This window comes from Uranotaenia lowii, chromosome 3 (genome assembly GCF_029784155.1).
Source record: "Uranotaenia lowii strain MFRU-FL chromosome 3, ASM2978415v1, whole genome shotgun sequence".
NCBI classification, from domain to species: domain Eukaryota; kingdom Metazoa; phylum Arthropoda; class Insecta; order Diptera; family Culicidae; genus Uranotaenia; species Uranotaenia lowii.
This window is the reverse complement of record NC_073693.1, coordinates 352,145,932-352,158,276: the sequence shown is the minus strand read 5'-3', so window position 1 is coordinate 352,158,276 and position 12,345 is coordinate 352,145,932.

Sequence of the window (12,345 nt, the reverse complement as noted above, 5' to 3'; positions counted from 1 at the left end):
TATTTTGCTCATTTTGCCACATTTTCTAGAACATTTGATCTTTGTAAGACATTCCAGTTTCGAGATATAGCTAAGGAATCAAGTATCCCCAGGGATCAAGTATCCTCATTCTCCTCTATAGTTCCACAACTAAACTGTACGAGTCTTATCGTCAGAAAAATACATATTTTTTACATATTTGTTATATAAAAACTTGTAACGTCTGTTTTTTTGGCCTACCTGTCCTATTTGCGGTGTTGCCTGCTAGTACTTCTGTATTTGCTACCCGATTCTGGGTATTGTAAGGTAAATTAATGTGAAAGGCGAACATGAAATTATTGCAACACATTCAACAGGGCCCAATCAACCAAATTTTTCACACTTTCTCATTGATGTGTAATGTTTACATGCTGAAAAACTCGAAGTCTTGTTTTTCTATTCAATGAAAATGGAGGTGAACCAACACGAGTCGAGAGAAAAAATCTGGAACCTGGAATTTCCTGACCATTCGCACCGGCACTTGGGGAAAATGTTGAACATTCACCATTCAACCGTATCCAGAGTGTTGAAGCGGTTCTAGGAGCGGTTGACGTTGGACCACGGCAAAGGATCTGGAAGAAACCCGGGACCAGAGAACAAAATGACAAAAGGAAAGGTGAAGCGGATGATTATAGCAAATCCCAACGTCTTAAGCTTAAAACGACTCAAAATCGACACAAAGCTTCAAAAAAATGACTCAAAAAACACATAAATGACACAAACTGACACAAACTAACACCAAAATGACACGAAAATGTCATAAAATATCACAAAAATTACAAAAATGACAAAAACTAAAAAAAAGCAAAAAATACAAAAATGACAAAAACTAAAAAAAGCAAATATTGCAAAAATGGAAAAAATTTAAAAAAAAAACAAAAATGACAAAAATGACAAAAATGACAAAAATGACAAAAATGACAAAAATGACAAAAATGACAAAAATGAAAAAAATGACAAAAATGAAAAAAATGACAAAAATGAAAAAAACAACAAAAATGACAAAAATGACAAAAATGTCAAAAATGCTAAAATTTACAAAAATGACAAAAAATGATTAAAATTACAGTTTTTTGTCTAGAGTTGTGAGTCCAGAACTCAGATTCTAGAGCCCAGACCCAGAGTCCAGGGTCAAGAATCATGAGATCAGATTCCTCAGTCCGGAGTTCAGAATCCAAAGCCCAGAGTCTAGTCTATCTAGACTATGGCCGTAGGAACGGGAGGGGGTTTTGGGGGTTAAAACCCCCCTATGAAGGTCCAAAAGTGCTAAGTGAAATCTATTTTACTGAACATTAAACAATCAAGTTTTGAAGAACTACTTAAATGATTCAAGGGTAACAATAGTCTAATAATCTCGACTCCAAAATCTCGGAATCTCATTCCAGGACCACAATACTACAACAGTTTTTCAAAACATTTCTTACTTGTAGATAGTAATTATTTACATACACAGAAAAAAAATCTGAATCATTAACAACACTGAAATTGAAAACCTGTATCATTACATGACGTGGAACGCGATTTATTGATGTAAATTTACAAAATAAAAAAAGTTGAATCCTTAACAGCACTGAATTCGTATGACACAAATATTACTTGACACGGAACGCGATTATTTGATGTAAATTCACATCACATATGATGTAAATAAAAAGAAGCATCACATACGACGGAATTTTCAGTGCGAATTAAATATTACACGTCTTTAATATTTTACATGTCTTTAAATTTTACACGTCTTTTGAAGTTTACAGACGCGGAATATTCAACTCGCACTGAAAATCCTATCATATGTGATGCTTCGTTTTTGTTACATCATATATGATGTAATGGAAATAGAGATTTCTTAAAATTACACGACATGGAATGTGATAAGGACATTGAATTTCAATTTAACAGGATCAGACAAATTTAAACAAAGTGTCAAGTCAAGTCGTGCACCAAAAAGTATTTTTTTTAAGCAGTTTTCCCGCGATTAAAGTTCCCAGAGTTCTTCGTGAAGCAGAAAGCGGTTCTGGAAGCAGCTCCAAGTTATTCAACTTTGGATCCGGTCTTCGAGAAAATATAAAAGTGTGAATGTGACTCCTAATATAAAAAATTGTGCGATTAAAAAAATCATTGTCACCAAAGGAAATAAATTAAATTAATTACAAAAAGGTTTTATTTTTATTATGACATGAGATAATTCCATTATTGAATCATAAATACAAATAAATAAAACAAAAAAGATTCCAATTGGAAAGTTTTTCTTCCAATATTCAGTGGTTTTATAATTTACATCATTTTTGTTTTACATGTTGCCATATTTTACATCATTTTTTATTTTACACGTTGCAACATTCCACTGGCGTGTAATTTCCAACTAGCACTGAAAACTCCGGCATATATGATGCTTCTTTTTATTTACATCACATGTGATGTGATTTTACAGATTTTTTTCGTTGTGTGTAGGAAACAAAGGTGGAAATATGTTCCAGTTATTAGCTGATGCCGTTTAAACCTTTCAAATTGGTGAGTTCGTTCCTTTTTATTCTTGTTTTTAATGTCTTTCCATGTCCCCAAACAACAAAGTTTCAGAGAGTTGATTCGTGGAAAGTGATTTGGTATATTTTTCAATCGTTGAAATGAGTTGATATTGAATTTGATAAGAACATAGAAGCGCATTTTCTTACATGCGCTGTGTAACGCTGTTAATTAAATATTTTTTCCCCGTGGTTATCATAGCTTGCTTTGCTGCGATGCGACCGTATGAGTTATTCGCTATTTGTTGTTTGTAATGCATAAAAGGCCTTTGGCTAAATCTGGTACCTATTATTGAATGGTACATTCTTGTCCTATTATACATTTATGCCCATTGAATGTTTTCAACAACTTGGACCTTTCAGGACCAAATAGAATATGAAAATTCAAAAGTCATCAACTGCTCCTTCCTTCATAGATAAATACCAAGTTAAGAAAAAAATATTTTGATTTTTATATGAACAATGAATAAATATCATCAGATAAGAACTTTTATATTCATCCATATTATTTTATTTAAAATTTTTGGCATTGAAATCTTTAAACAAGGAAAATATTTTAAAGGTTTCAGTGCCCTATCAATCATATTTTTTCTCTTTCAACTCTTCTCAAGAGCGAGTATTGGCGCTATAACCATGGTCGATGACCCGGGATGATGGTACAAAGAATTCAAAGGATTGTAAAATTATTAGGGAAATTTTTCCTTAATAATAGTACTGATAACTTTTGGATTTCTATGTATAAAAACCTCATTTCCAACCATTGAAGGAAGCATGGCAAGGTCCAACATCAAGAAGCAAAGAAATATCTTAGCGTCTATGCTTCCAACGAATAAACATTAAATAAACACGGGGACGTATGGTACTGTTGTCCACGTTTCTTCCTCCCTTGTGTTCCAGTTGTCTTTGCGTCCAATACTGCACAGTGGGCCCGGCCGTGTCAAAATGAGTAGTAAATGTATTTTTGCTACTCACCGGGATGCTGACAAGATCTGGCTGTGTATGTATCATAAGCATAAGCAAAACAGTTTTTCCGCGATTAAGTTAATCGATCTTACTGGTTCCTGGAGATCTTCGAGAAGCAGGAATGGAGTTTTTGAAGCGACGTTACTAAATTCTGGATCCGGTACTTCAGGGAAGAAAATAAAAGTAAGAATGATACTTCTAACAAAAAATATTTATGAGATAAAAAAATGCCACTTAATAAAATGAATAATTATAGAAAGATTTCATTTTTTATTAAGAAGTGAGAAAATTCCACTATTAAATCAAAATAACAATGAATGAAACAAAAAAATCCTATTGGAATTTTTTTCTTCCAATATTCAGTGATTTTATAATTTACATCATTTTTATTTTACACGTTTCTACATTTTACATCATTTTTTATTTTACACGTAGCAAAATTTTAATGACATGTAATTTCCAACAAGGACTGAAAATTCCGTCATATATGATGCTTCTTTTTATTTACATCACATGTGATGTGATTTTACAGATTTTTTTCGTAGTGTGTAGTATACCGCATCTCACGACATAACTTGACGAACATAATTCCTATAATTCACTCGGTCCATAGCAACCGTTCTCCAATTTCTCTAGCACCCCACGTTCGCCAGATCACGCTTCACTTGGTCTAACCACCTCGCTCGTTGCGCCCCCGCTCGTCTTGTTCCTACAAGATTCGTAGCGAACACCTGTTTTGCAGGACAGTCGTCCGGCATTCGCGCAACATGTCCCGCCCAGCGTATCCGGCCAGCTTTCACCACCTTCTGGATACTGGGTTCGCCATAGAGTCGCGCGAGCTCGTGGTTCATCCTTCGCCTCCACACATCCTTCGCCTTTCCTGTACGCCGCCAAAGATGGTTTTTAACACTCGTCGCTCGAATACCCCGAGTGTACGCAGGTCCTCCTCGAGCAATATCCATGTCTCGTGCCCGTAGAGAACAACCGGTCTAATGAGCGTCATATACAGGTTACACTTCGTGCGAGGGCTAAGTCTTCTCGACCGCAGTTGCTTGTGGAGTCCATAGTAGGCACGACTTCCGCTGATAATTCGCCTCCGGATCTCACGGCTGGTGTCATTGTCTGCGGTCACCAGTGAGCCGAGATAGACAAAGTCTTCGACTATTTCCAGCTCGTCGCCGTCGATCGTGACCTTGTTATTACTGGACAAGCGGGTTCGGTCGGTCTCGGATCCGCAGGCCAGCATGTACTTCGTCTTGGACGTATTAATTATCAAGCCAATCCTTCCTGCTTCGCGTTTCAGTTTGCGGTAGATCTCCTCCACCGCCGCAGATGATCTGCCGACTATATCAATGTCATCGGCAAAGCAGATAAGTTGACTGGATCTGTTGAAAATCGTGCCCCGCATTTCGCCCACCGCTCGTCGAATAACACCTTCTAGCGCCACGTTGAACATCATGCAGGATAGACCATCACCTTGTCGAAGCCCCCTGCGCGATTCGAATGAACTCGACAATTCACCCGAAATCCGCACACAGCACTGCGTTCCATCCATCGTCGCCTTGATCAGTCTGATCAGCTTCCCGGAAAAGCCGTTCTCGTCCATGATTTTCCACAGCTCGTTACGGTCGATCGTGTCGTATGCGGCTTTGAAGTCGATGAATAGATGGTGCGTAGGGACTTGGTGTTCACGGCATTTTCGGAGGATTTGCCATAATGTGAATATCTGGTCCGTCGTAGACCGTCCCTTCTTAAAGCCGGCCTGATGACTTCCCACGAATCTGTTTGCTTGTGGCGTTAGGCGGCGGAGTGGGATTCGGGACAACACTTTGTAGGCGGCATTGAGGACAGTGATCGCTCGGTAGTTCTCACAGTCCAATTTGTCGCCCTTCTTGTAGATGGGGCATATTACCCCCTCCTTCCACTCCTCCGGTAGCTGTTCTATGTCCCAGATCCGGATTATCAACCGGTGTAGGCAATCGGCCAACCTGTCCGGGCCCATTTTGATGAGCTCAGCTGCGATGCCATCCTTCCCAGCCGACTTTTTTCTATTCAGCTGGCGAATGGCTTCCTTAACTTCACACATCGTTGGGAGTGGCTCCTCTTCGTCGTTGGCTTCGCCGGCGATGTACCTTCCCCCACCGTCTTGATCTCCTGCATGTGCGCCGTTCAGGTGTTCATCGAAGTGTTGCTTCCACCTATTGATCACCTCACGATTGTCCGTCAGGATACCCCCGTCCTTATCCCGGCACATTTCGGCTTGCGGCACGAAGCCTTTTCGGGATGCGTTGAGTTTCTGATAGATCTTTCGTGTTTCTTGGGAAGCTGCTCCAGCTCCTCGAGCTCCTCCTCCTCCAGGCGGCGCTTTTTCTCCTGGAAAAGTCGGACTCGCTGCCTCTTCCGCTGTCGGTGATTTTCCACATTTCGACGGGTGCCTCTCTGCACTACTGCCGCCCGCGCGGCATTCTCTTCGTCCATCACCCTCCTACACTCCTCGTCGAACCAGTCGTTCCGTCGAGATCGCTCCACATAACCGATGACGTTCTCCGCAGCACTGTTGATGGCTGTTTTGATGGTATCCCAACAGTCCTCGAGAGGGGCTTCGTCAAGCTCGCCCTCTGCCGGCAGCGCTGCTTCGACCGATTGCGCGTAGTCTGCCGCGACCTCAAGTTGCTTTAGTCGCGCGATATTTAACCGAGGCGGGTGCCGGTTTCGCGTGTTGTTCACTACGGAGAGTTTTGGGCGCATCTTCACCATCACCAGATAATGGCGCCGACTTGATGTTGGCGCCCCGACAGGATCTGACGTCGATGATGTCCGAGAAGTGCCGGCTGTCGATCAAAACGTGGTCGATCTGTGATTGAGTTTGGTACGGTGATCTCCAGGTGTACTTGTGTGGGAGGCGGTGCTGAAGAAAGGTACTACGTACGGCCATTCGTTTGGAGGCGGCGAAATCAATGAGTCTGAGGCCGTTTTCATTGGTCAGCTGGTGCGCACTGAACCTTCCAATTGTCGGTTTGAATTCCTCCTCCTGGCCGACCTGAGCATTGAAATCCCCGATGACGATCTTGATATCATGTTTTGGGCAACGGTCGTATTCACGCTCCAGCTGCGCGTAGAATTCGTCTTTGTCGTCACCGGTACTTCCGAGGTGAGGGCTGTGCACGTTGATGATGCTGATGTTGAAGAACCGGCCCTTGATTCTCAACCGGCACATTCGTGAGTTGATCGGCCACCACCCGATCACGCGCTTTTGCATCTTTCCCATCACTATAAAAGCTGTTCCAAGCTCGTGTGTGTTGCCGCAGCTCTGGTAGATAGCACGACCATCTGGATACGTTCGTACCGTGGAGCCCTTCCAGCATACCTCCTGCAGCGCTACGATGTCGAATTTGCAGCTCTTCAATTCGTTGGAGAGCACGTGGGTACTGCCCACAAAATTTAGAGATCGGCAGTTCCATGTTCCAAGTATTAAAAGCGCCTTACGTGTATAAATTGTTGATTGTTGCTTGGCTCGACTTCCGGGTGTCTCGTATGGTGCCTATTTCCGCCTGCATGCTCGATAGGAGATTCTCTGAGCCATTTTATTCTCTAACGCTGGTTCGGTATTCTGAAGATCGTGGATGACCGATGGGAGCTGCCACCTGCACCATGTCATTCTTGCCTGAAGCGAAATTTTATTCCTCGGAACACTGTTCGCGGATCTCTTTCTACACCAACACATGCAGCACAATTTGCAGCGCGACGCCTATTTCTGCGATCCTGCTGATTCCGGCTTGGCCGCTGAGTGCGTAGATTCCCCTGCTACCAGAGTTGAACAACCCTGTTGTATTGTTGCACCACTGCTTCGTCACTCTTGTCATCCGACGACCAATTTTGCTGAATGCCTGCACCTATGAGGCTCTCTTTCCGAAGTGCCACAACCCAGACCACGTGATGTGATGTCCTACTGCTGACAGGATGTTTTCCCGATTGCACCGAGAATCGTTTTCCGCTAGAGGGCTTTTCTTGTCCGGCTGACACCCCGTGGACGTCTATAGGAAGTGCCTCCAGTCGCTGCCTGCCGTTCTCACTAAGTATATTCTGATTCGTGAATTCCACGTAATACCTATGAGGCCACGCGCCAACTGTGGTGCGACTATAACCGCGAGCAAAAACTGCAAAAGTGCAGAAAAAAGGCATGCAATCGAAGTTCCGGCAAAATAACTGATCGCCAAAAACACTCCGACCGTTGGCGATAAAAAGGCGACAAAATGATGAAACTGGCTTTCCAAGAAACGGCAAAATCTTGTCCAAACACGTTGGAGTGTTGGCCCGTGGCTTGTAGGTGTCACGCCGATAAAGAAAAAATGGGCTCAAGATCGTGATAAGATTTTGACGGAAGAGAAAAAAGGGTCCTGGTAGAACAAAATAACTGGTCAGGCTCGAGGTGATTTGGCTTTGATATCGGTCGTACTCAAAGTTTTGCTGACCCTTTTTGGTGAATTTGTCTCTTGCCTGTTCAGGCTCGTTTCTCCTTTTGGAGATGACCGGCTCTTGCCGAACAACTCGTGGAAAATTCCGGCATAAGGCATCGGTCGTGTTAGCAGTAATTTTGTTCTGCTTACCTGATGAATCCTCGTGCTTTCTGCACGGCAACAATTCTGTGCCGGCTGCGGTCTTTTTCCCGTTTGGGTGGGAATGCTTGGGTAAATCGAATCCACTGGCTTGTCCACCTCCCGGGTTAAAATTTTCTGGATTTTATAGTTGGATGGCTACTGATTCCTCCTTCACGGACACCCCCTCCGGTAGATTTGCCACTTATCGCTTTGCGATTCGGTGCCTGGCGACCAATCGAAGAACGAAGCTGTCCGACTAAGTAGTCCGACTAAAGGTGCATTTACAGTTCTTTCGAACGTGAAAATGAAAATACTTATATTCTTCAAAAACTCGACTATGCTGCATTTCATGGCTGCGAAACTATGTGGAATAGATGCTGAATGGTTGAATGATTCTTTTTGAACTGATTTCCTTGTTCAAAACCCTTTAACATTGGTTTTATTTCAATTCCCCCGATTTTCACTGCTGAATATTTTTTCCGCGTTCACTGACATTCCGCTCGAAGTGTAAACGCACTGAGCGACGTGAAAACGGAAAACGAACAAGAGTGGTGAATATAAATTCCGCGTTCATTTTCACGTCCGAATGGCAATGTGCATTCTGAAAAAAATTTCACCGATGACGGAAAAAGTTTTGCTTCATAAAAATTAGTTTTTTGATTTGTAAGCACATTTGAAGGCAATTAAAGGCTTAAAATACTACGAGTTTGAAATGAAACGTATACGATTTTTTTTAATTTTAAAACCCGCTTGGGCATCATTTAATTGCACCTGTTGGAAGAGTTTTTCGACGAATAAATGTACCTGTTGGGAGAGCTTCTCAACGAATAAATGTAAATGAAGATCGTCGAATGGCAAGGGTCCATTGAAATAAAAAAAAGGATTCCGCTTTGTTCAAATGTGTGCTTCAGAAAAGGTATAGAAATAATTATAAAAATTTATGAAATCATTAAAAAATAATGTTTTTAAGGAGAACTGAAAATCAGAAAAATTTACGAAAAAAAGTGTACTGATGCATTTTAATTAAATGAAAACCCTTTCAATTGTTTCACTAATTGCAAGTAATTTTGAAATTTTTGTTTGTCAATTTTTAATCAAGAATAAAAAAATGGCTATTTTGTAGAAGTTATATTCATAACGTCCTTTCAATAAGTTTTTCAAAAGAAACGAATTGCTAAAGCTCGTTACTCCTTGATCAATTAATACTTTTTGGGAGTACTTTAAATTCTTAAAATTTAATTTGAATTCATTGTATTCAAAGATAAGAACTTTGGGATTATTTTATTGAATCAATCGTATTCAAAGCTGAATATGTTTTGAAGAAGAACAATATGTTGTTTGAGAAATTTTAATTTCAATTTGAGCATTGGTTCGACAAGTATCGATCAAAACATTGGTTGAATGATCTGTCATTTACCGATCGAAACCAATTTCTACCTGTAATTGAACAAACCTCTTACTAATTTTGAAGATTTGACCGATTTGACATTTCACTGCGGAATATTTTATCACTGTGGTGAGTTCACGTTCACGTTCGAGTTCGAGTTCACAAGAACTGTAAACCGGGCTTAAGCTCGGAAGCAGGATTCATTTCTATCGATCTCTATCACACTAACACACATGCAGTTGTTTACTGTCAAAAACAGCTGATTTGGTTTGTTGTGGCAAAATTATTAGAAGAAATGACAGTGGTGTCATTCGGTGCGGTGTTCTTTGTCGTGTGCTAAGTCGGTGGTGTTGTGCTTGTCGTGCTGAGTCGGTAGTGCTGTGTCAGTTGTGCTGGTCGGTGGTTCCTGTCGGTGGTGCTGTGTCAGCCATTCTGGGTCGGTGGTGCTGTGCAAGTCGTGCTGTGCCAGGTATTCTAAATCGACAGTGCTGTGCCAGTGAAAGTGATGGCGGTCGATGTCGCGTCTGCGTTGCTGTGCTAGAAGTGCTGTGTTAACCGTCATCAGACATACAAAGCCCCTGCCCGGGGGTGAAAAAAAAACGACCTTAGGAAATCAGTTTGACGCGAAATTGAACAGTTAAAGAAACACACACACATCGAAAAAAGAGGACGCCTTTTTTTATCAACAGGCCTTTGGCCGCTTGAAAATGCTTATCAGGTAGTGGTTTTGTGCAGCTGATCCCGCTCCGCAATTGAAGCAATCCACCTGAATCAAAACAGACATTAATTTATTTCCAAGAATAACATAATTTTTTCATTTGCATTTTCTAGGTTGACCATGCAATTCGTTTGCTCGCTACCTCGTCATTAAAATTACACAGCTGAATTAGAAAATGACAACAATTAAGCGCATTAGTATAAGTGTCTGGCTGTTCATTCAGCAGCCTGATAGAAATCGTTCGAAGTCGATTGAAAAAACAGCTGATCAGCTGTCAATCCATTTCAATTGATTTCGATTGAGTTCTGTTGAACACACCTAAAATTTGTTCATTTCATTTTGGGAATTTTTGTTTGTACCAGGTTTATTTATGCATGGCAGGTTGTGTCGTAATTAGTTTTGAAGATTTGTGGCTGGATGGCAAATATGAATGCCTTTCTTGTTTCTTGTACGTATGCTTTTAAATCCTTTAAGAGGGAATAGGTTTTAAAACAATAAGTGTTTGCGAATGCGCTCATATCGTATGTAATTTTACATAATAGTTATGTAACATTTCTTAAAAAAAAGCTCGATTCATATAATGCTTTTGTATGTGGATTGTCTCAGTTTGCATTATTAAATTGGTTTTTCGTGACTGCTGTTGCAATCGATCAAAACTGTTTTATTTTCAATTTTTATTTATTCCTTTATTTTTTTTTTTTTCAAATGTACTTACCTCTCATAAATCGGATGCATTTAGTCAGTTTTATTTTTTCTCAATCTTAATTTCATTAACATATTGTATAATGATGAAAAGTTTCATTACTTTAAAAACAAAATTTTACAAAACTTATTCTTCAGGCTTCAAATCAGGTAATTTGTATTTAAGGTATATGTTATTTTGAATTTTAACTATACATTAGAGTTCCCCAAATGACCCGAATTTTGAAAAAGTTATGCGCTGCCGACTACAATTGATCCAAGGCCTAGTACAAGACCTCATGCAAAATTTGGGCCGGATCGGATAACGAGAAAGAGTCGCTCAATGAGTTTGAAGTTTGTATGAGATTTTGAGACATTTTGTTCGGGAAAAAAACCATTCGATTGGTAAAGAAATGTTTTTTGATAAAAACCCAGTTTTTTATGCTTTTTTAGAACACAATGTCTCAGAACCCCTTCACACTTGAGATTCAGTGCAACCCCTTCCAGTTGTTTGATTCAGGTCAAATTTGGCATATGGCCTTCTGACGATTCTTTCAAACCTCAAAAGTCATTTTTTGCAAGTGATTTGATTTTCAAGTAAGTACGACAAATTTGATTAATTAAATAAAAAAAATGTCCTTTAAAAGCTCTTCACTAGATGATACAGACAACAAGCTTTGTTAAGCAAAGTTTAGGTGTAAAAAATTCGCATCTATTGATGGATTTGGTATCATTTTTCTCTCTTGAAAATGGCTTTGCTATTTTGAATTTTGATGCAAATTTGATTCATTTTTTATTTCTTACGTGTAGAATTTAACTATTTTGAAAGTGGACTTTTTCCAAAGATCGCGTTTGTGGAACCTTTGAACATGATTTTTGGTAGTCGGCCCCATACCAAAGTTTGTTCTCCTCATCCTAATCTACCATTTGGAGGGCGAGCCAACAGATTCCCAGACAGTATGTGTGGGTCCTACTCAGAGGGAAGTTACCTGCTAGCAAGTTCCTACCGGCGGTGGTGTGCTTGTGTATACCAAACGAAACTCTTTGCACTCGGACTGACTGTGACGCGCACCTGACGCCGACGTTGTCGGTTGAGGCGAGGGCCCGACTGACTCGAATTGTGTCGATTAATGCGATTGGAGGATGGACGATATGTCGACTGACGAGGGGCTTTCAAATGGCAATATAGGAATAACGTGTAATAGCATTGTAGACGATTACATTCAACTGCTATGAAATATCAGCGTCCCACAGTATGTAATTTTGGGACACCCTAATGTACATAACGTTCCCCAGATTTGCAATTATAACTTCTGATTTTAAGCAGCTGCGAGTGAAAACCTAGTAGAAATATTCAAAAATTGGTGTGCTGTTGAGTAGAAATTTTAAAGTTTCCAATTGTTGATTGACTTTTCTTGAATACAAATTTCATTTAAAAATGTGCATTTCCTGAAGTTT